The sequence below is a fragment of the Castor canadensis genome, chromosome 8 (genome assembly GCF_047511655.1).
Source record: "Castor canadensis chromosome 8, mCasCan1.hap1v2, whole genome shotgun sequence".
Taxonomy (NCBI): Eukaryota; Metazoa; Chordata; class Mammalia; order Rodentia; family Castoridae; genus Castor; species Castor canadensis.
The window spans coordinates 133,117,152-133,137,090 of NC_133393.1; the positions used below are offsets into that span (position 1 = coordinate 133,117,152).

Here is a 19,939-nt window from a genome sequence, read left to right on the forward strand (position 1 = left end):
ACAAATCTGTTTGTCATTACCTCCATTAAACCTGTTTAATGGCCCTTAGGAAAAGACCAAACACCACGAAGTGAGTTCCAGGCCTGCTTGACTTCATCTTTGCCTACATCTCCAGTCTTTTTTCTTTCCCTTTTCCTCACACCAAGATCACCTCTTTCCTGAGCCTTTGCATATGTTATTCCTTCTGTCTCTATATCCTATTCCTTTCTTTGGCTAACTTGTACCCATCTTTCATATCTGAATTGAGGTGAAAAGCCCCCTAAAACAATTCTCTGTGCCTTCCCAGGGCTGAGTTAGTGCTCTGTAGCACTTACCAGTCAGTGCATTGTATTCTTCTGGATATAGGTGGTCTTTCTCAGAAGGGTACGCTGTGTCTGCTTTGTTCATCATTGTCTCCCCATTGATCAATAACTGTGCAGTGTTGTACTTTTGGAGTACAAAAAGTGCTACTGTGGCCAGATTTGTTGGCTCATATTTGTAATCTCAGCTACTTGTGAGGGAGAGTTAGGGAGGACTGCGGTTTGAGGTTAGCCTGGGCAAAAAGTGAGATTCCATCTCAACAAATTGAAGATGGTGGTATGTGCCTGTGATCCCAGCTACACGGGAGGCATAGGTAGGAAGATCACAGTCCAAGGCCAACTGTAGGTAAAACCCTTGAGGTCCTATCCAAAAAAGTAACTAAAGTAAAAAGTCCTGGAGATATGGCTTAAGTGGTAGAATACCTTTCTAGCAAGCATGAGGCCCTGAGTTCAAACCCCAGTACTGCCAAAAAAAGAAAGCACTATTATATAAATATTTATGCGATATAAGATTTATACAAAAATATTTGTTGGATAGGTGGATGAATGGATGGTATTTTATGCCATGCTACAACATCTAAGGTTCTTTCTTCTTCTTTTCATCTTCCTCCTCCTCCTCTTCTTCTCCTCTTCCTCCTCCTCCTCTTCCTCCTCCTTCTTTTAGTTCTTCTTGTACTGGAGATTAAACCCAGAGTCTTATGAATGCTAGGCAAGTGCTCTATCATTGAGTTATACTCCTGATCTTTTTAAATTTTATTTTGACACGGGGTTTTACTAAATTGCCCAGGCCTCAATTTTATGATTCTCCTGCCTCAGCCTCCTGAGTAGCTGGGATTATAGATGTTTACCACCACACCCAGTTTAAGTTTTTTTTCTTGTAACTAATGGGGGTGGGAAGAGGTAGGTGAAGGATTTTAATTAGGAAAGCAACATAGATATTTATCTTTTGGAAAAATCCACAGTTGATGCAGATGATGAATGGGATGAGGGTGAGGACTGAAAGGTAGAAACTGGGATGTTACAGTTCTATCAGAGTAATCCGGGGGAAAATCCAGAGCCTGAATTAAGATAGTGCAGAAGGATTACAGATGAGTGGTTGATTCTGAGGGATAGTGATAACCTCTACTGACTGGTGGGGTGAGGCAAGGGAAGAGTTCAAGATGACTTCCTGATTTCTAACTGAGGCAACAGGATGAATGCACTCAATAATTTATGAATTATTAAGGAGAAAGTTGGAGGCAGGGGTCAAATTAATGCATTCTATTTGTGACAGTAAATTTGTGTGCCTCATGCTACTTATGTAAAACTGTCCAGTAGGCAAGAGATTGGAGTTGGCAAAAGAGATTTTGGAGTCAGTATAAGAGAGGTCCCTGGAAAACATAGGTGAAGATGGGGATGCATCACCCAGCATAGGTAAATAAAGTGACAAGAAAGTCAAAGATGGAACTCCAGGGAATATTGACATTTGTTTTACATGATTAAAAAAAATTTGTAACAAATCTTTATTTAGCACCTTTCTGTATGTAAGGTACTGGGCTTAATAGTGTACCTATGTATGTGTATACATATATGTTGGTGGGAAAAGGAGATTATAAAGAAACAGAAGTTTCTCAATCTCTCTGACTCTATTTCTATTTCTCTCACATGTTCTCATCCTGTACTATTATCTAGTCCAAATCAACAACCAAAAAAAGGTAAGATCCACTTACAGTCACTGCCGGGGTCCACTTTGGTTTCCTGCCCTGTGGAACTGTGATGATTTTTGATGATTTTGATTATAGTGGTTCAATACCTAGCATCTTTTAAAATTTTATTTATTTATTTTGCGGTACTGGTGCTTGAACTCAGGGCCTATACCTTGAGACAATCCACCAAATAGATAGGATCTCACAAACTATTTGCCCTGGTTTGGCTTTGAACTGTGATCTCCCTGATCCTTGCCTCCTGATTACAGGCGTGAGCCACTGGTGCCCAGCTAATTGCTACAACTTTTTAAGAACTTGTACTAAGATATCCCTCTCAGAGTGTTTGCATTCTCAGATGCTTTATCCTGCCCAACTCTGTTCATGAAGTCCTAAAACCTGGCAGCAGTTAGTCTACTGGTACAGTGGGGAGCAGCCGTTTGGACATTTAGTTTGGGTCTTTTGTGTAACAACAACTTCCTTCCTGACCTCTGTAGCCAGGTGTTTAAGTCTTGCACCTCTGAGCCTGTTTTTCCAGTTACCACTACCTGGCTTTGGGCGGATGTTTAACACCTAGATCTCATTTAACTCTTTAGAAGTCAGGCTTCCTTCATTGAAAATGACCTTTCAGGAACCATACTGTAGTGGGATTTATAATGTGTCTAGAGTAGAAGGTAATTACAGATTAATAGTGAGAATGTTTTTCTTGAAGAAATAGAGGGATGTAATATTTAGTACTATTCTCTTGATTAGCATTTAAAGATCCTATTAAGCCACTTATATTAGTTCATGTGCAAGCATATTTTAATTTGATGCCTTTTTCTAATGCTTAATACAAGAACATAGAGATTTATTCTCAAGACCTATAGAACACTTGAAATGTCCAAATAATGGGTTAAAAGATAATGAGAAAAGCCAGGCATACAAATGATGTTTATAATCCCAGCTCCTCAAGAAGCTGAGGCAGGGGGATTGTTTGAGCTCAAGAGTTTGAATCTAGCTTGACTGTTTCTTAAAGAAAGCTAACAGCAAAAAAGTCTGGGCATGTGGCTGTGGTAGAGTATTTACCTAGCTATGTGAGGCTCTAGGTTCAATTTTCACCAACACACACACACACACACACACACACACACACACACACACACACACGATAATAGGAAAAGAGAGTTAGGTAGGAATTTGCTGGCATGCAGAATAAATTGTAGACATTTGCCTGCTTAGGTTAGAATTATCTCATTTCTTATTTGTTCAGTTGTATCCAAAATCCTCCAGAAAACCATGTTTATAGCTGTGGACATTCATAATCTTTTTTTTTGCAGTGCTGGGATTTTAATTTGGGGCCTACATCTTGAGCCACTCCACAGCCCTTTTTTGTGATGGGTTTTTTTGAGATAGGGTCTTGTGAACTATTTGCCCAGGCTGACTTTGAACTTAATTTTCCTGATCTCTGCCTGTGGAGTAACCAGGATTACAGGTGTGAGCCACAGAGCCTGGCCCATTCATAATCTTAATAGGAATCAGTGATCTTGTTTGATGAATAACGGCTTACTGTTACTAGTGAATAATAACAGTGTCCATAAAGTGAACTGGCTATGAAGCTGGCCCTCAAAAGGAGTCCAGGGGTTAGTGGGTATGAATGGTTTAATAAAAGATGGCATTTCACAAAATATTCAAGTCCAACTGGTGATAGAAGTCATTCATATGGGAATTAAGCTGGTCAGGAGTGTAAAAACTGGGTTCATTTAGACTGCCATATTGACAGAATCTAAAGTATAGAGGTCCATGTTTTTCTAGCATGAAAGGTATTTTTTGGAAGGGTAAGTAAATCTACTTACAAAATGAACAGAAACTTGTTTTAAGTGCCAAGTTGATTTTGAATTTCTCATAAAAAATAGAAAAAAGTTCTTAGTAGAAAAGCACTATGTCCTTACAGCGAAATATTTTTTGACTTTTCCCAGGGAATCACTTCTTTAGAGCATTTGGCCATAAGGGGGTGCTCTGTGATAAGAATTTTCAGCATGGCAGCTGTCTCTTCTGCTCTGCTAACTGAAAAAAAGCAAGCATTTAGATTTGTTCATTCTGCTTCCCATCCATATTTAGTAGTCTTTGAGAGGGATCAGCTTACCTTAAAACATGAAAAGTATTAGTGAAAACTACGTAAAATTTACATAACTAGTTTCTGGCTTCTAAGAAAAAGACAAACACTGAAAAATATTTTGTGTGGGCACGTGTTACCTTTTTAAAGAAATTAACATCACAATGGATTGAAGCTACTCCAGAATTCTTCTGGGTCAGGAGCAGAAAACCATGTTTTGGTTGTTACATTTTTAGTCCTTTTCTGTAGCATTATTTGCATGGGGTTTTTTGGCCAATGCTTTTGGAGAAACATTGTAGTTGACCAAACTTTTCAGTTATCTTTCACACACACATTTTTTTTTTTTTTTGATGGGACTGGAGTTTGAACTTAGTGCTTCCCACTTGCAAACCCACTTGCAAAGCAGGTGCTTGAGCCATATCTTTTGTCCAATTTGCTCTGATTATTTTGGAGGTAGGGGTCTCGAGAACTATTTGACCCTGCTGGCCTTAAACTGCAATCCTCCTAATCTCAGCCTCTCAAGTAACTAGAATTACAGGTGTGAGCCCCTGGCATCCAGCTTGCCATATTTTTTTAAAAAATCAATTCTTTTTCAACCTCCTGTAGTGCTGGGAATTGAACCCAGGGCCTAGTACATGCAAGGTAAGTGCTCTACCACTGAGTCCTTATTGATCAATTCTTAGATTTCATTCTTGGCTGTCTAAGTGTAGGAGGTGGAAGAGGAAGAGAGGAAACTCAATTCTGTTTTGTTGAACTTGAAGGGAAAATCAGAGGCATCCTTTTTTTTTTTTTTTTTTTATTCATATGTGCATACAAGGCTTGGGTCATTTCTCCCCACTGCCCCCACCCCCTCCCTTACCACCCACTCCGCCCCATCCCTCTCCCCCCTACCCCCTCAATACCCAGCAGAAACTATTTTGCCCTTATTTCTAATTTTGTTGTAGAGAGAGTATAAGCCATAATAGGAAGGAACAAGGGTTTTTGCTGGTTGAGATAAGGATAGCTGTACAGGGAGTTGACTCACATTAATTTCCTGTGCGTGGGTGTTACCTTCTAGGTTAATTCTTTTTGATCTAACCTTTTCTCTAGTTCCTGGTCCCCTTTTCCTATTGGCCTCAGTTGCTTTTAAGGTATCTGCTTTAGTTTCTCTGCGTTAAGGGCAACAAATGCTAGCTAATTTTTTAGGTGTCTTGCCTATCCTCACCCCTCCCTTGTGTGCTCTCACTTTTATCATGTGCTCAAAGTCCAATCCCCTTGTTGTGTTTGCCCTTGATCTAATGTCCACATATGAGGGAGAACATACGATTTTTGGTCTTTTGGGCCAGGCTAACCCCACTCAGAATGATGTTCTCCAATTCCATCCCTTTACCAGCGAATGATAACATTTTGTTCTTCTTCATGGCTGCATAAAATTCCATTGTGTATAGATACCACATTTTCTTAATCCATTCGTCAGTGGTGGGGCATCTTGGCTGTTTCCATAACTTGGCTATTGTGAAAAGTGCCGCAATAAACATGGGTGTGCAGGTGCCAGAGGCATCCTTGTAGCTGTGAGTGAATACTAACTGGTTGAGGTTACCAACAGGATATTTAGAGAGATGGCTATAGCATGGGGACAGAGAGTCCTCACAGTTTTGGTGAAAAGAACTCCTTTGCCTCTACCACAGTATGTTTGAAGGTGTTGGTTACTTCCAGCCTGGCTGACAAATGGCCCTGGAGTATAGTAGAGGGATAGGGATAGAGAAATGTCATACCATTTCTTGTAAAAGAGGAATTCTTTCTCTATGTTTCCTAAACTCATCTACTTAGGCAAAATTAGATGAGGCCTTTTTAGTCATCTTAATGACCATTTATACACAAATGAAAACTCATCTGAGGATTTATATAATTTAACTTGGGAGATTTTATTAGAAAATAATGTCTAGTCATTAATTGTTAGCCATTAATTTAAAAAAATATATTCATGCCAATGTTTACATAAAAATACATTTTCTTGCCAGGGGCCAGTGGCTCACACCTATAATCCTAGCTACTCAGGATATTGTGGTTTGAAAACAGCCTGGGCAAATAGTTTGAGAGACCCTATCTCGAAAAAACCCATCACAAAAAAAGACAGGTGGAGTGGCTCAAGGTGTAGGTCCTGAGTTCAAGCTCCTGTGTTGAAATATATATGTATATATATATATATATATAATTTTTTTCCTGTTTTGAGTCTCTGCGTTCAATTCCCAGCACAAGACAAATAAGAGTAAACAAAAAAGCCTCACATTTTTCTTAAATATATGTTGTGTTCCACTTCCCAGAACTGGTTTTTGGTTTTATTTATTTATTTATTTATTTATTTAGTGTGCTGTGGATTTAACTCAGGACCTCACACACACTGAGCTACAACCTTCAGCACCCCTGTATGTTTTTGTTCTAGAGATTATTCAGGGAAGACAGGAAAAGATTCTTCTGAGTATAGGAAAATATATATAAGCTTCCTCCCCTCTTAACTTTAAGTTTCAAAATTATATTTTCATGTGTTTTCCACTCATGGAGAAAAACCGCCAAACATTTCTTAGGCTGTGCATGGTAACAGAACATCCCACAGAAAAGACTTAAAGTCTTTTATTGGACTTAAAGTCTAATATTGGAAACCATAAGAGGTTATCAAATGGTAAAGAACTAAAACAAAATAAAATAAAGGTGTTTTCAAGATTTGATTTGTTTTTCCCCTCCACTTGGGCTGATAATTGTCTCATGCATTTTGTGGTTCGAACAAGCATCAGAGGGACTTGTACTAGCTAGACTGGCTTCTGACCTGCACATGTGAGATACTCCCCACCCCCCCCTTTAAATCCTTTGCACAGAACAGATGCTTTGGGTGCAGTTTTAGGCAAGATGAATGTCCAAAATATGTGGGTATAAATTTGTCCAAAGGGTTAGTTGAGTGTGGAGCACAGATACAAACTTGGAAACAGGTCACATTTTAGTGAGAAATGCACATTCAGCATGGCATTGTGTTTTTCAAAGAGGTGACTTGCAGCCGTCGAGAACACAAGGGAGAAACAAGCAGTCATGTGGAACTGCTTTCAAGCTGGCTTCTTGTGTACCCTGGCTGCCAGCGAGGCAGGACTCAAGTACCCCTAGAGAAATGAAGTAATGACATTTGCTAGCCATAATTGTATTTTGGGGATCATCAGTCATAATTCATGAAAAAAGAAAACAACCTTATGAACTGAATAAAAAAGACATCAAAATTATGACTGGTGATAATAGAAAAAAGTCTAGGAGGAAAGGTGCTTTCTCATACACACACTGAGAACTGTAAATAGCAGAGAAACAGAATTCTTCTCATTCCACTTAAAAAAAATTAACCAAAGTAACAAAAAAAATGTTCTTTGCATGTTAAAGAGTGAAACATAAATTTCTCTTTGGTAAGTGATTCTTTTTCTTAGGAAATGTGAGTGTATGTGTGCACATGCATGGTTTTTAGTGTATTTAATATATTCAGCATATTTAGTATATATGGGAACCATATATAACTAACAACAGCTTCTTTTCAATAAATGATGCTGGAACAATTGGATATCTATATGAAAAATAATCGAACTCAAGCTCATACTATAGACAAAAATCAATTCTAGGTACATTGGTACAGAATAAAGGATAGGAAGTGATTTATTAAACATGACACAAAAAGCATCAAACACATACAGGAAAAAATTAACCACAGTAAAATCATTAGAAGACCCTATGCAAAGACTGAAAAGCCAGAATGAATGAAGATATTAGCAAACTATAAAGCACCAGATAAGTACTAGTATCCAAAATAAGGAACTTCAAACAAACAAATAAGCAATAACAATGAAATGACCACCCTATCGAAAAAAAAGAGCAAAAGAGGAGACAGGCATTTTGCAAAAGTAAATATCCAAATGGTTGATAAAATATATGAGAAAAAGTGTTCAACTTCATTTCGAATATGGCTGCACAGATTTGAATGCATTTACACACCTCCAGATTTGCAAAAATTAGAAAGCCTCCCCATATCAAGTGATGGCCAGGATAAGAAACAATGGTAGCTCTCACACATTTCTGGTGGTGGGGTAAATTGGCACAATCACTTTGGAAATTAGTAACTTGAAGATACACATACCTTGTGACATACCATTTAAACACCTGCCAGTATGCTATGTGCTGATTATGTTTATTATGGTTCGTGTTTATGTGTTCATAACAGAATTGCTCATGGTAGCCCCCAAATGGAAATATCAAAGATGTCCATTAGCTGTCCATTAGCTGCAACAAATGCTAGCTAATTTTTTAGGTGTCTTGCCTATCCTCACCCCTCCCTCGTGTGCTCTTGCTTTTATCATGTGCTCAAAGTCCAATCCCTTTGTTGTGTTTGCCCTTGATCTAATGTCCACATCTGAGGGAGAACATATGAGTTTTGGTCTTTTGGGCCAGGCTAACCTCACTCAGAACGATGTTCTCCAATTCCATCCATTTACCAGCAAATGATAACATTTTGTTCTTCTTCATGGCTGCATAAAATTCCATTGTGTATAGATACCACATTTTCTTAATCCATTCGTCAGTGGTGGGGCATCTTGGCTGTTTCCATAACTTGGCTATTGTGAAAAGTGCCACAATAAACATGGGTGTGCAGGTGCCTCTGGAGTAACCTGTGTCACAGTGTTTTGGGTATATCCCCAAGAGTGGTATTGCTGGATCAAATGGTAGATCAATGTCTAGCTTTTTAAGTAGCCTCCAAATTTTTTTCCAGAGTGGTTGTACTAGTTTACATTCCCACCAACAGTGTAAGAGGGTTCCTTTTTCCCCGCATCCTCGCCAACACCTGTTGTTAGTGGTGTTGTTAATGATGGCTATTCTAACAGGGGTGAGGTGGGATCTTAGTGTGGTTTTAATTTGCATTTCCTGTATTGCTAGAGATGGTGAGCATTTTTTCATGTATTCTTTGGCCATTTGAATTTCTTCTTTTGAGAAAGTTCTGTTTAGTTCCCTTGCCCATTTCTTTATTGGTTCATTAGTTTTGGGAGAATTTAGTTTTTGAAGTTCCCTATATATTCTGGTTATCAGTCCTTTGTCTGATGTATAGCTGGAAAATATTTTCTCCCACTCTGTGGGTGTTCTCTTCAGTTTAGAGACCATTTCTTTTGTTGAGCAGAAGCTTTTTAGTTTTATGAGGTCCCATTTATCTATGCTATCTCTTAGTTGCTGTGCTGCTGGGGTTTCATTGAGAAAGTTCTTACCTATACCTACTAACTCCAGAGTATTTCCTACTCTTTTCTGTATCAACTTTAGAGTTTGTGTTCTGATATTAAGATCCTTGATCCATTTTGAGTTAATCTTGGTATAGGGTGATATACATGGATCTAGTTTCAGTTTTTTGCAGACTGCTAACCAGTTTTCCCAGCAGTTTTTGTTGAAGAGGCTGCTATTTCTCCATCGTATATTTTTAGCACCTTTGTCAAAGACAAGTTGGTTATAGTTGTGTGGCTTCATATCTGGGTCCTCTTTTGTGTTCCACAGGTCTTCATGTCTGTTTTTGTGCCAGTACCATGCTGTTTTTATTGTTATTGCTTTGTAATATAGTTTGAAGTCAGGTATCGTGATACCTCCAGTGTTGTTCTTTTGACTGAGTATTGCCTTGGCTATTCGTGGCCTGAGGAAGAGGAATTTTGGCTTTAATTTATAGATGGTTCTATGTGATGTGAGTGCTATCCAGAATTTGGACAGCTGCAGCACTGTAGCTCCTTTCTGGAATATCCCCGAGGACAGTGATGACAGGAAATCCTCCCATGAGGCAGAGCTTCAAGCAGTGCACCAGGTTGTTCATTTTGCTTAGAATGAGAAATGCCAACTTGTACTTGTATATGAGGTCATGGACTGTGGTCATTGATTTGGTTGAATGGTCAGGGATGACTGGAGGGAAGGAGCAGGGTTGAAAAATGTTTGACAAAGTGCTCGCTTCAGCAGCACATATACTAAAATTGGAGTGGTACAGAGAAGATTAACATGGCCTCTGTGTAAGGATAACATGCCAATTTGTGAAGTGGTCCTTATTTTAAATAAACAAAATAAGAATTGGTTGCAAGAAAGTCTAGGGAAGGCATATGTGGCTAGAGCTCACTGAATGAGTGAAAACTGAAGATGTTTGTGTCCCCACATGAGTGTTTACCTCAAGGTGACCTCAGCAGAGGAGAATTTTAGTAATCAAGTGGATAAAATGATCTTTTCTCTAGATAACAGTCAACCTCTTTCTCTAGCTAACCTTGTCATCATCTACTGGCTTCACAAACATAGATGCCAAGGTGGCATGGATGGAGGTTACACATGGACACAGCAGCATGGACTCCATTTACCAAGATTGACCTGTTATAGCTACTGCAAAAGACTCAATCTGCCAGCAGCAGAGAATAGCACCGAGTCCCCAGTATAGTGCTGTTTGCCAGGTTGATCAGCCAGCCACCTGGTGGTGAGTTGATTACATTGGATGGCTTCCATCATGAAGGGTCAGCATTTTGTTTTTACTAGAATAGATACTTACTCTGAATACGGATTTGTGCTTCAGCCAAAACCACCATCCATGGACTTATAGAATGCCTTATCCACCACCATGGCACTTTATACAGCATGGCTCCTAATCAGTGAATCCACTTCACAGCAAATGAAGTGTTCCCATGGATCCATACTCATGAAATTCTTAACCATGCTCTCTACTATCCTGAGGCACAGGGCTTAATATGATAAAAACAAGAGCACACAAGGAAGGGGTGAGGGTAGGTAAGACACCCAAAAAATTAGCTAGCATTTGTTGCCCTCAACGCAGAGAAACTAAAGCAGATACCTTAAAGCAACTGAGGCCAATAGGAAAAGGGGACCAGGAACTAGAGAAAAGGTTAGATCAAAAAGAATTAACCTAGAAGGTAACACACACGCACAGGAAATTAATGTGAGTCAACTCCCTGTATAGCTATCCTTATCTCAACCAGCAAAAACCCTTGTTCCTTCCTATTATTGCTTATACTCTCTCTTCAACAAAATTAGAAATAAGGGCAAAATAGTTTCTGCCGGGTATTGGGGTGTGGGGGCAGAGGGAGGGGGCGGAGTGGGTGGTAAGGGGGGGGGAGGGGGGAGAAATGACCCAAGCATTGTATGCACATATGAATAATAAAACAATAAAATAAAATAAAAACAAAAAAAAAACCAGGGGAATGGCCAGGCGCCAGTGGCTCACACCTGTAATCGTAGCTACCCCAGAGGCAGAGATCAGGTGGATCTCAGTTTGAAGCCAACCTGGGAAAATAGTTCTTGAGACCCTATAATGAAAAAACCCATCATAAAAATCAGACTGGCAGAGTGACTCAAGTGGTAAAGCACCTGCCTAGCAAGCATAGTCTCTGAGTTCAAAACTCCACTAACCACAAACAAACAAACAAGCAATGGAATGGCCTTTGGAAGATTTGGTTTAGGTATAGTTTGGTACCCAGATATTTGGACAAACACCAGTGTGGATGTTTCTGTGAAGGTATTTCTTTATGTGATTAACTTTAAATCAGTATCCTTTTTTGGGGGGGCAGTACTAGAGTTTGAACATAGGGCTTTGCACTTGATAGGTGCGTGCTCCGCCTCTTGAGCTATAATCCAGCTCTTAAATAAGTAGACTTTGAGTAAAACATATTGCCTTCCACAGTGTGGGTTGCAGAGCAGTAAGTATAGTACATTTCATTTTCATTAAAAATTCATATTTGAGGCTGGGCACCAGTGGCTCATGCCTGTGATTCTAGCTACTCAGGAGGCAGAGATCAGGAGGATCTCAGTTTGAAGCCAACCCAGGCAAATAGTTCACGAGACCCTATCTCAAAAAAAACCCTTCACAAAAATGGGCTGGTGGAGTGGCTCAAGGTGTAGGTCCTGAATTCAAACCCCAGAACTGCAAAAAAAAAAAAAAAATCATAGTTGAAGCTATGAACCAATATTCTTGAAAGAAGGAATGGACATAATGTATGCCAAACTAACAGTATGATCTGGGATTTGAAGTAAGGAAAGGGGTCTGTCTACTTTTTTTAATTCTATACAGTTTCTGTAATTAAATTTTTTCCTAAATGCAGTATATTTCTTACATAAGTCCTTTTTTCATAGAAAGACCCTACTTTTCTTTATTTTGACTTTAATTTGGTTAAGAGGATCAGACCTTTAATCTGACAGATTTTGTTTCTCACTATTCACCTACAACTCATGTTGGAATTAGCACTGTACTGTGTGCATCAGAAACATAGTTATAGCCAGGGTGGTGGCAACACCTGTAATCACAACACTTAGGAGACTGATACAAAAGAATCAGGAGTTTGAGAATATCTAGTGAGACCTTGTCTCAAAGAAAAATAAGTGTAGTTCTTTCATATCCATTTTCCTTTCAACCTACAGGCAAGTGTGCAGAATAAAACTAAGAACAATGTAAACTTGTTTGAGATTCAGTATTTTGTAATAACTGAATTTAGTAACATAAGTTGTTAGTGATGTGTGAGTAAAGATGGCCTCTGCTGGGCATGGTGGGGGCACACTTGTAGTGCCAGCACTTGGGAGGCTGAGGCAGGAGGATCACAAGTTCAAGGCCAACCTGGGCTACATAGCAAGACCCTGTCTCAAAAAACAGAATAAATATGAAAGGATAGTGTGTTACTGGTAGAATATTTGCAGTGCTTGCATTGTTGCAAGCTGGGTTCTCAGGCAGCAGACTTTAAGGCAGAGTTTAGCATGCAGGATGTTTATTAAGGAGTGCCCTTGGATCAGAACGTGTGGAAAGATGGGGAAGGAAGCCAAGCAATAAAAGCAGCTGTGAGGTATGCCAACCCCAGTCTCAGCTAATCTTACAAGAAGCTCCAAAGCCATAATGGCCCTTCATAATATTCTAAATTGACCCTAGTTGGCCCTTTTTATTCCCCCATCAGCCAATCATTGGATATGACTGGAAGGGGAGTGACTTTGAGCAAGCTGGCTGCTGCTGAAGCAGTTGGAAAAGGGGTGTGTGACAGTTGAGGGCTGACTGAGCTAACACAGGTGATGCTACCTCTCAACCATACTCCTAGCAAAGGGAGAGCACGTTCCTCATGGAAGAGGGACCTGGGTGGCATATCATGCTGTCTGCCTCATGCACCTTATTGTTCTTGGGATCAGTTTCTCAGGGTTTAAAACCACCATGTGTCCTTTTTTTCCTTTCAAAAATTTTTTAAATTTTATTTTTAGCTTATTATATCTTAATAATATGAGGGGATCTCGTTTTGAGGGTGCCACACATGCATGAGTGTACTTGAACAAGTTCACCCTCCACTATATGAGTAGACTCCTCTCCTTCCTGTTCCCCCTTCCAAACAGTGTGTGGTGGGTTTCGTTATGCTGTCTTCAGACGTGTATATGTTGTGTACTTCCATCCTCTTCACCCTCAGTATCCTTTCCTTTCTTTTCCCCTTCCCTCTTCTTCCGATTCCCCCTGCAGACACTCCCCCATGTACATTCATGTCCCATCACCACCATCATCATCATTTTAGTTCTAGGTTTCACAAATGAGAGAGAACATGCCCTTTCCCCCCAAAATTTATGTAATGTGAACCAGCATGATAAGTTAATGAGATAATGCATGTGAAATTCTTATTATGGTGTTTATGAAGTGTGAGCTATCATTGTCAGCATAATTACTAATTATTATTAGTATTCTCAACTAGTAACAATAATTATTCTCACCTCATTAGCAGATGCCTGAAAAACATGTGGTGTCATTTTCCTTTGTTTTTAATAAGCATAGGTGAGATCTAGTACAAGTGGAGAATATTATTACATTTCTGTTTTACATAGAGTATATCAATTTGGCACTGAAAAAGCATCACGTTTTAGGCTTTCTTATAGTATAAGTTCTAATACCTTTTTACGTCATAAAGGGAATTTTTCCTTTTCAAAAGAAGAAGTCTAAATGGCTAAAAAACACATGAAAAAATGCTCAATCCCTGGCCATAAAGGAAACCACACTAAGATTTCGCCTCACTCCTGTTAGAATAGCTATCATCAAGAACACCAACAACAACAAATGTTGGCAAGGATGCGGGGGAAAAAGGAACCCTCATACACTGCTGGTGGGAATGTAAGCTAGTACAACCACTTTGGAAAACAATATGGAGACTTCTTAAAAAACTAAACCTAGATCTGCCAAATGATCCAGCAATCCCACTCCTAGGGATAAACACAAAGGTATGTGACACAGGTTATTCCAGAGGCACCTGCACACCCATGTTTATTGCAGCACTATTCACAATAGCCAAGTTATGGAAACAGCCAAGATGCCCCACCACTGACAAATGGATCAAGGAAACGTGGCATTTATACACAATGGAATTTTATGCAGCCATGAAGAAGAATGAAATTTTATCATTCACAAGTAAATGGATGGAATTGGAGAACATCATCTTAAGTGAAGTTAGCCAGGCTCAGAAGGCCAAAAGCCACATGTTTTCCCTCATATGTGGATTACAGACCTAAAACAAATGCAGTAATATTATGGGACATGATTCACGCTAAGGGGAGGTCACGCTTGGGAGGGATAAGGAAAGGAGAGGAAGCTAAAAACTTGAATGTGGTTGATGTGCTCTCTGTACAGGAATGAATATAGAAATCTTAAATTAGCTGAAGCCACCAGGGGAAGGAGACTAGGGAGGAGTGAAGAGGACTAGAGGAGATGAACCAATTAGGGTTTAAATACATATATGCATGGAAATACCACAAGGAAACTCCCTGTGTAGTTATCTTTATCTCAAACTACCAAAAATGCTGTGTTTTTCTTTTTATCTTTTTTCTTCTACAAAATCAGAGAACAGGAGGGTGGAACAGGTCCTGCCCGGGGGAGAGGAAGTTGGCACCAGTGGGGTGGTAGGGAAAGGGGGTAGGAGGATGAATTCTGTGTACACATATATGTAATAATGTGTACACATGTATGTAAATGCAAAAATGATACCTGTTGAAACTGTTCCAGGAATTGAGGGAAGGAGGATAAAACAGAGTGGTGGAGGGGGTGAATTCAAGTATGATATAGTTCACACATTGTAAGACCCTTTGTAAATACCACAATTTGCCCCCACCCAGCACAACAATAAAGAACAACAACAACAACAAAAATATGAAAGAGTAGCTGCATACCTAAAGTTCAGTTCTCAGGAAAGTATGTTTTGAGAATTAAGGTGAACTCAATAGCACTTAGGAAATCGGTATCTCAGATCATGGGATCTCTATTTACAAATTCACTAAGTAATTTTATTCCTAACCAGTGGCCAATGACAGTAAAATTCTCTCATGAGAGAGCCATGAGGCAGCTACTTATCTTTAAGGAAACAATGGAGATATTTCCATGTTTTTTCATGGCCTCTATATCTCTTCAGTTTATAGGAATTGAATAAAAATTTTGTCTTGATCACATTCTTACATAAATGTTTTTTCTCCGATAGTATTCACTATAGGCTCTGGGATAAGAAGATCAATCCATTATCCTTGCTTTCAGGGAACCTCCAATTTTGTAGGGCAGTGACGGGGCACCAAAAGGGTTAATAATGAGGCAGGTGGGCAGGTATAGACAACTGGTTCTGCAGAGAGCATCACCATTCATTAGGAACTTTTCAGCTTCACAGGAGAGTCACAAAGGACAGTTCTTTTTCTCCAGGGTCAGAGAAAACTTTCCTGTATACTTAACTGTAGCCTCTCTTGATGAGTTTTAGAAAGCCATGTCTATTTTCTCCTTTTTCTAATGTATCCTGTATTCCAGGAATTCTTTTAACCTAAACCTTTAATGAACAATTTTAATAGACATCCTTCTTTTCTGTTCTTCTTGGTGAATAGGAATTGGTGGGAAAGTTCATATCCAGTTACCGGCTTTGAGAATATTTATTAGGTCATCCTTTAGCATTCTCTTCAGGGTATCTAATTTACTTTTTAAAAGATTTTCATGATAAGTTTTGTTTTCCTTTCCTCTAGTTCTAATTATTGCTTTCTTCTGCCTTATCTCTAAGACTTCCAGGTTTCTTTTAAGTTGTGAAGCTTAGATTTGACTGTCTTTAAAATAGGATTATTATGTTACAATTTCTGCCTATTTTCATTTTTCTTCTTCTTTTTTCCCCTATGTTCAATTTTAAAGGCATGATAGAATAAATTTTCCCTCTCACTGATAGAGGCATATAATTAATACCACACAAAGTCACCTTTTCTCTGTGGTAAATTGAGCCATGTCTTTTGATAGTCACAGCTTTGTGTATGTGGTCTTCTCTTGAATCTAGGCTGGGCCTGAGACCTGCTTTAACCAATAAAATATAGAGGAAGTGAAACTGTGCTGGTTGCAGGCTTCAACCTTAGGAAGACCTAGCAGCTTCCTGAGGGAAGCCAGCTGCCATGTGATATGCCTACCCTGACACTGCCATGCTGTGAACAGTTGTCCTCCACATGGATTCTCTACAACTCCATTCTAGCCACATGTAGAGGCCATGCGAAGAAGAAGAAAATTCTTGGCCAACATCCCCAGCTGATCTTCCAACTAACAGTTAGCCCCAACTTGCCTATCTATGAGTAAGGCCATCTTGGAAGTAAATCCTGTAGTCAGAGCTCCACCACCCCAGCTGCCACTGTGTGGAGCAGTAACAAGCTATTCTTGCCAAGCCCAGCCCAAATTGCAGAATTGTGAGCAATAAATATATCTAAGCCACTATATTTTTGGGATATTTTGTTAAATAACAAGAGATAATTGAAACACCCTCTCTGGGCAAGTCTTTCTTCTTTTTTCCTCTATTGTAAAGTAATTAGTTACAAAAGATAATCTGTACATATTATAAACTCTTATTTTAGAGTGTGGCCTGCTTCGCTCCTTCGCCATTCAACTTTTGCCTTTAGTCCTAGGTTGACTCAATAGATTCATATTTGATACTAATTTGTTCTTATTGCAATTTACTGTTTTGTTATTTTTTTTTCCCCTCAGATCCAAGTCTCTGACTTTCCAGAGCCATTCTAAATCCCGATTTTTGTCTGATTTTTGTGTACTACTCCCAGCTTGGTATGTGTCCACATTCTGAGCTGCTTTCTACTTCATCTTTTCCTTCAGCAATCTCACAGCTGCATTCTCACAGCTGGAGTGGCTGATTCACTGCCCTTTTTTGGCCCTCAGAAAACCCTGCTGGCATAGTTTCTGGGATTCAGAATCCTGAAACTTGCCTTTCCCACCATTTTGCTGTTTCTGGCTTAAGCATACTCTTAAATCGGGTCACTCCTCCAAGACATAGCATCCCCATTCCTTTGAATTTCTTGTGAATAATATGTGCTATTGGAGTGTTAATGAGAAAAATGCTTTTCTTGTTTGGTGGAGTCTTGGCTCAGAATATTTCTGAAGTAACCGTCATCAATTAATTATGCTTCAAGACTTCTGTGAGGGGGATGTGAAATAAATAATTCTTTTTTCACATCACTTTGAATTTTTATTTCAGAGGGAACATGTTCCTAACAAATATTATCTAGTCATTTCTGAAGGATCTTTAAGCTTGGAGAATATTAAAGTAACTGGTTCTCAGCATTTCTCAAACTACTTTCAATTTTAGTCACTGCTGGCCATCTGTTTGTTCACTTCAGAAAGAGTTCCAAGCATAGCCTAGAGTCATCATGAGTAATCTCATCTGGCTCACTGGGGCACATGCTATAACCTCAGGCTTCCCGGGATTCTAAAGTGCTTTTGAAACCATTTCATGCTTCAGTAGGGCCCACCTATCCTGCCTTACAGAAGATGCAGTCAGAATGCCTAGGAGCTAAGCATGTTTTCTGAGGTAACAACAAAATAGGAATGTTGATCTCTGGAACAGGCAAACTGTAAGGTTCACACAACACAAATTCCCACAATTCGAGGTTACTAGTTCCAGGGCAGAGGACCAATGTGTTCTTTCCCTTCTCAACCTCAAATTGGAAAAGCACTAATTGTCACAGACTCTTACATGCCTGAAAACCTTCAGGGTAATAGAGTTACCTGATCGTATGCTTTCCTACTTTAGGGGACACTTTTTGTTTGTGCTCAGCATCCTTTCTTTTCAGCAAGTGTCTCTCTCCTACTTCCTTGACTGATAGGCTTCAATCCCCAGGTCCATTTATTTGGTAATAGTAATAGCACCTGGACCAGGCTTGGCCAGCCATGGTGACCTCTTTGGCTAGACATAAGATTAGTACAGGTGTGGGCCACTGATACAAACGGGGTCAATCAACCTGATAGGTGGATGACAACAGATGATTTCTTCTGCAGAAGTTAATAAGAGTTTGTCTTCTATTAAGAGAAAAACTACATACTGGAGAAGAGGAGAAACACTGAGCGAAAATGAGATGACCCAGTGTTGGTCTGGCCCTGATTATCTCATTGAACTTCTCAGACAACTCAGTCATTTGCTCATTCACTGAAGCTCATCTAGGTTGTGCTTATTTTATTTATGTTCCAAGTAATAATTAATAGCAGCTTATTCTTTAAGTGAACTTTATGCAACCTTAAAAATAACTCTCATCTTGGAAATGTGGCAGTCATTGAAACTTTAGCATAGAATTTTCATGTAATTTAATTGTTTTGCAGAAGGTGCAAGTGCCAGAGCTGGAAGGAGTTTCCTTAATCCAGACAGGTAGGACCTTATCTGACAAGATTCTCCATTCAAATCTTTTTTCAAAAAAATGTAGTGCTACCCATTGTCAGGCTTCAGCCCAGGGACTATTGTTGCTTCATTCTAGCCTAGGAGGACAGGACCCAGAGAAATAAATGGAATTAAAAAACCTTGGCCACTGAATCTCCTTAGAAATGCCTTTTGGGGATAGGCAATATTGATTTCAAGATGCACTGATGATAGTGTGATGGGTGAGCAAAAGATATTTTTTGATGGGTGTGTCTGAAGCAGTGAAAAGAATATTTCAATGTACAAATGATCAGTAATTTTGTTCATCTGTAATTCTCAGCTTTTTTTTTTGGCAATACTGGGGTTTGAACTCAGAGCTTTATACTTTCTAGGCATGTACTCTACACTTGAGCCACTCCACCAGCTGTAATTTTCAGCTTTGTGATTTTTTTTTTATTTTTACAATGCAAACTAGCATAATCCAGCAAAATTTCCAAGTTTCAGAATGTCTCTTCCTCCTTCCTACTTCTTCCCTTCCTGTCTCTTTACTTGCATTTTGTCTTTTTACTTTGGTTAGTAATTTTCAGTTCAAGTTGTGTCTGTATTTTATATACCCATTTTGAACGTACAGTGAATGTGTACACACACACACACACACACACACACACACAAGATAGGGCTGGAGACTTGTGGCAAATAGGAAGAGGGTGGTCTCCAGTGTTGGTGGAACAGTAGGTTCAATGTATCATCAGACAGAAGTTTTTTTGCTTGAGACAGTCTCACTGTGTATTCCAGGCTGGACATGAACTCATGATCCTTGTGCCTCAGGCTCCTGAGTTGCTGGAATAATGGGTGTGTACCCCTATGCCTGTCTGAAAGACAGAGGTTTTTTATATTCCTTGTTTTGTTTCAGTCCTTAGATTGGTTCCTCTCATGATTGGAGGATGGGCTGTATGCTAATTGGGCATGGGGCAGGGGAGGGAGAGACAGATAGATAGACACCCAAGCTTTTTAGGAGAGATGAAAATCTTCCAGAAGCATCTAAAAAACCTCTCATTGCTTATAAGGTTAGAATAGGGTAACTTACTATCTCCCCCTTCCCCTCCCTCTGCTAAGAAGAGGGATGGGATTCTCTTTAGCTAGGGGTTTCTTAGCCTCTACACTGTTGGCATTTGGGGCTGAATACTTCCTTGTTGT

General features: G+C 39.4%; 1 long non-coding RNA gene and 1 other non-coding gene across 2 annotated transcripts in view; both read left to right on the plus strand.

Moving 5' to 3' along the window:
- Positions 1 to 19,939, plus strand: part of LOC141425572 (uncharacterized) — a 60,618-nt gene that overhangs the window by 12,418 nt on the left and 28,261 nt on the right. The gene's annotated exons all lie outside the window — the stretch shown is intronic.
- Positions 10,046 to 10,152, plus strand: LOC141426054 (U6 spliceosomal RNA). The gene has a single exon (XR_012451163.1). It is a non-coding gene; the product is annotated as a U6 spliceosomal RNA (small nuclear RNA).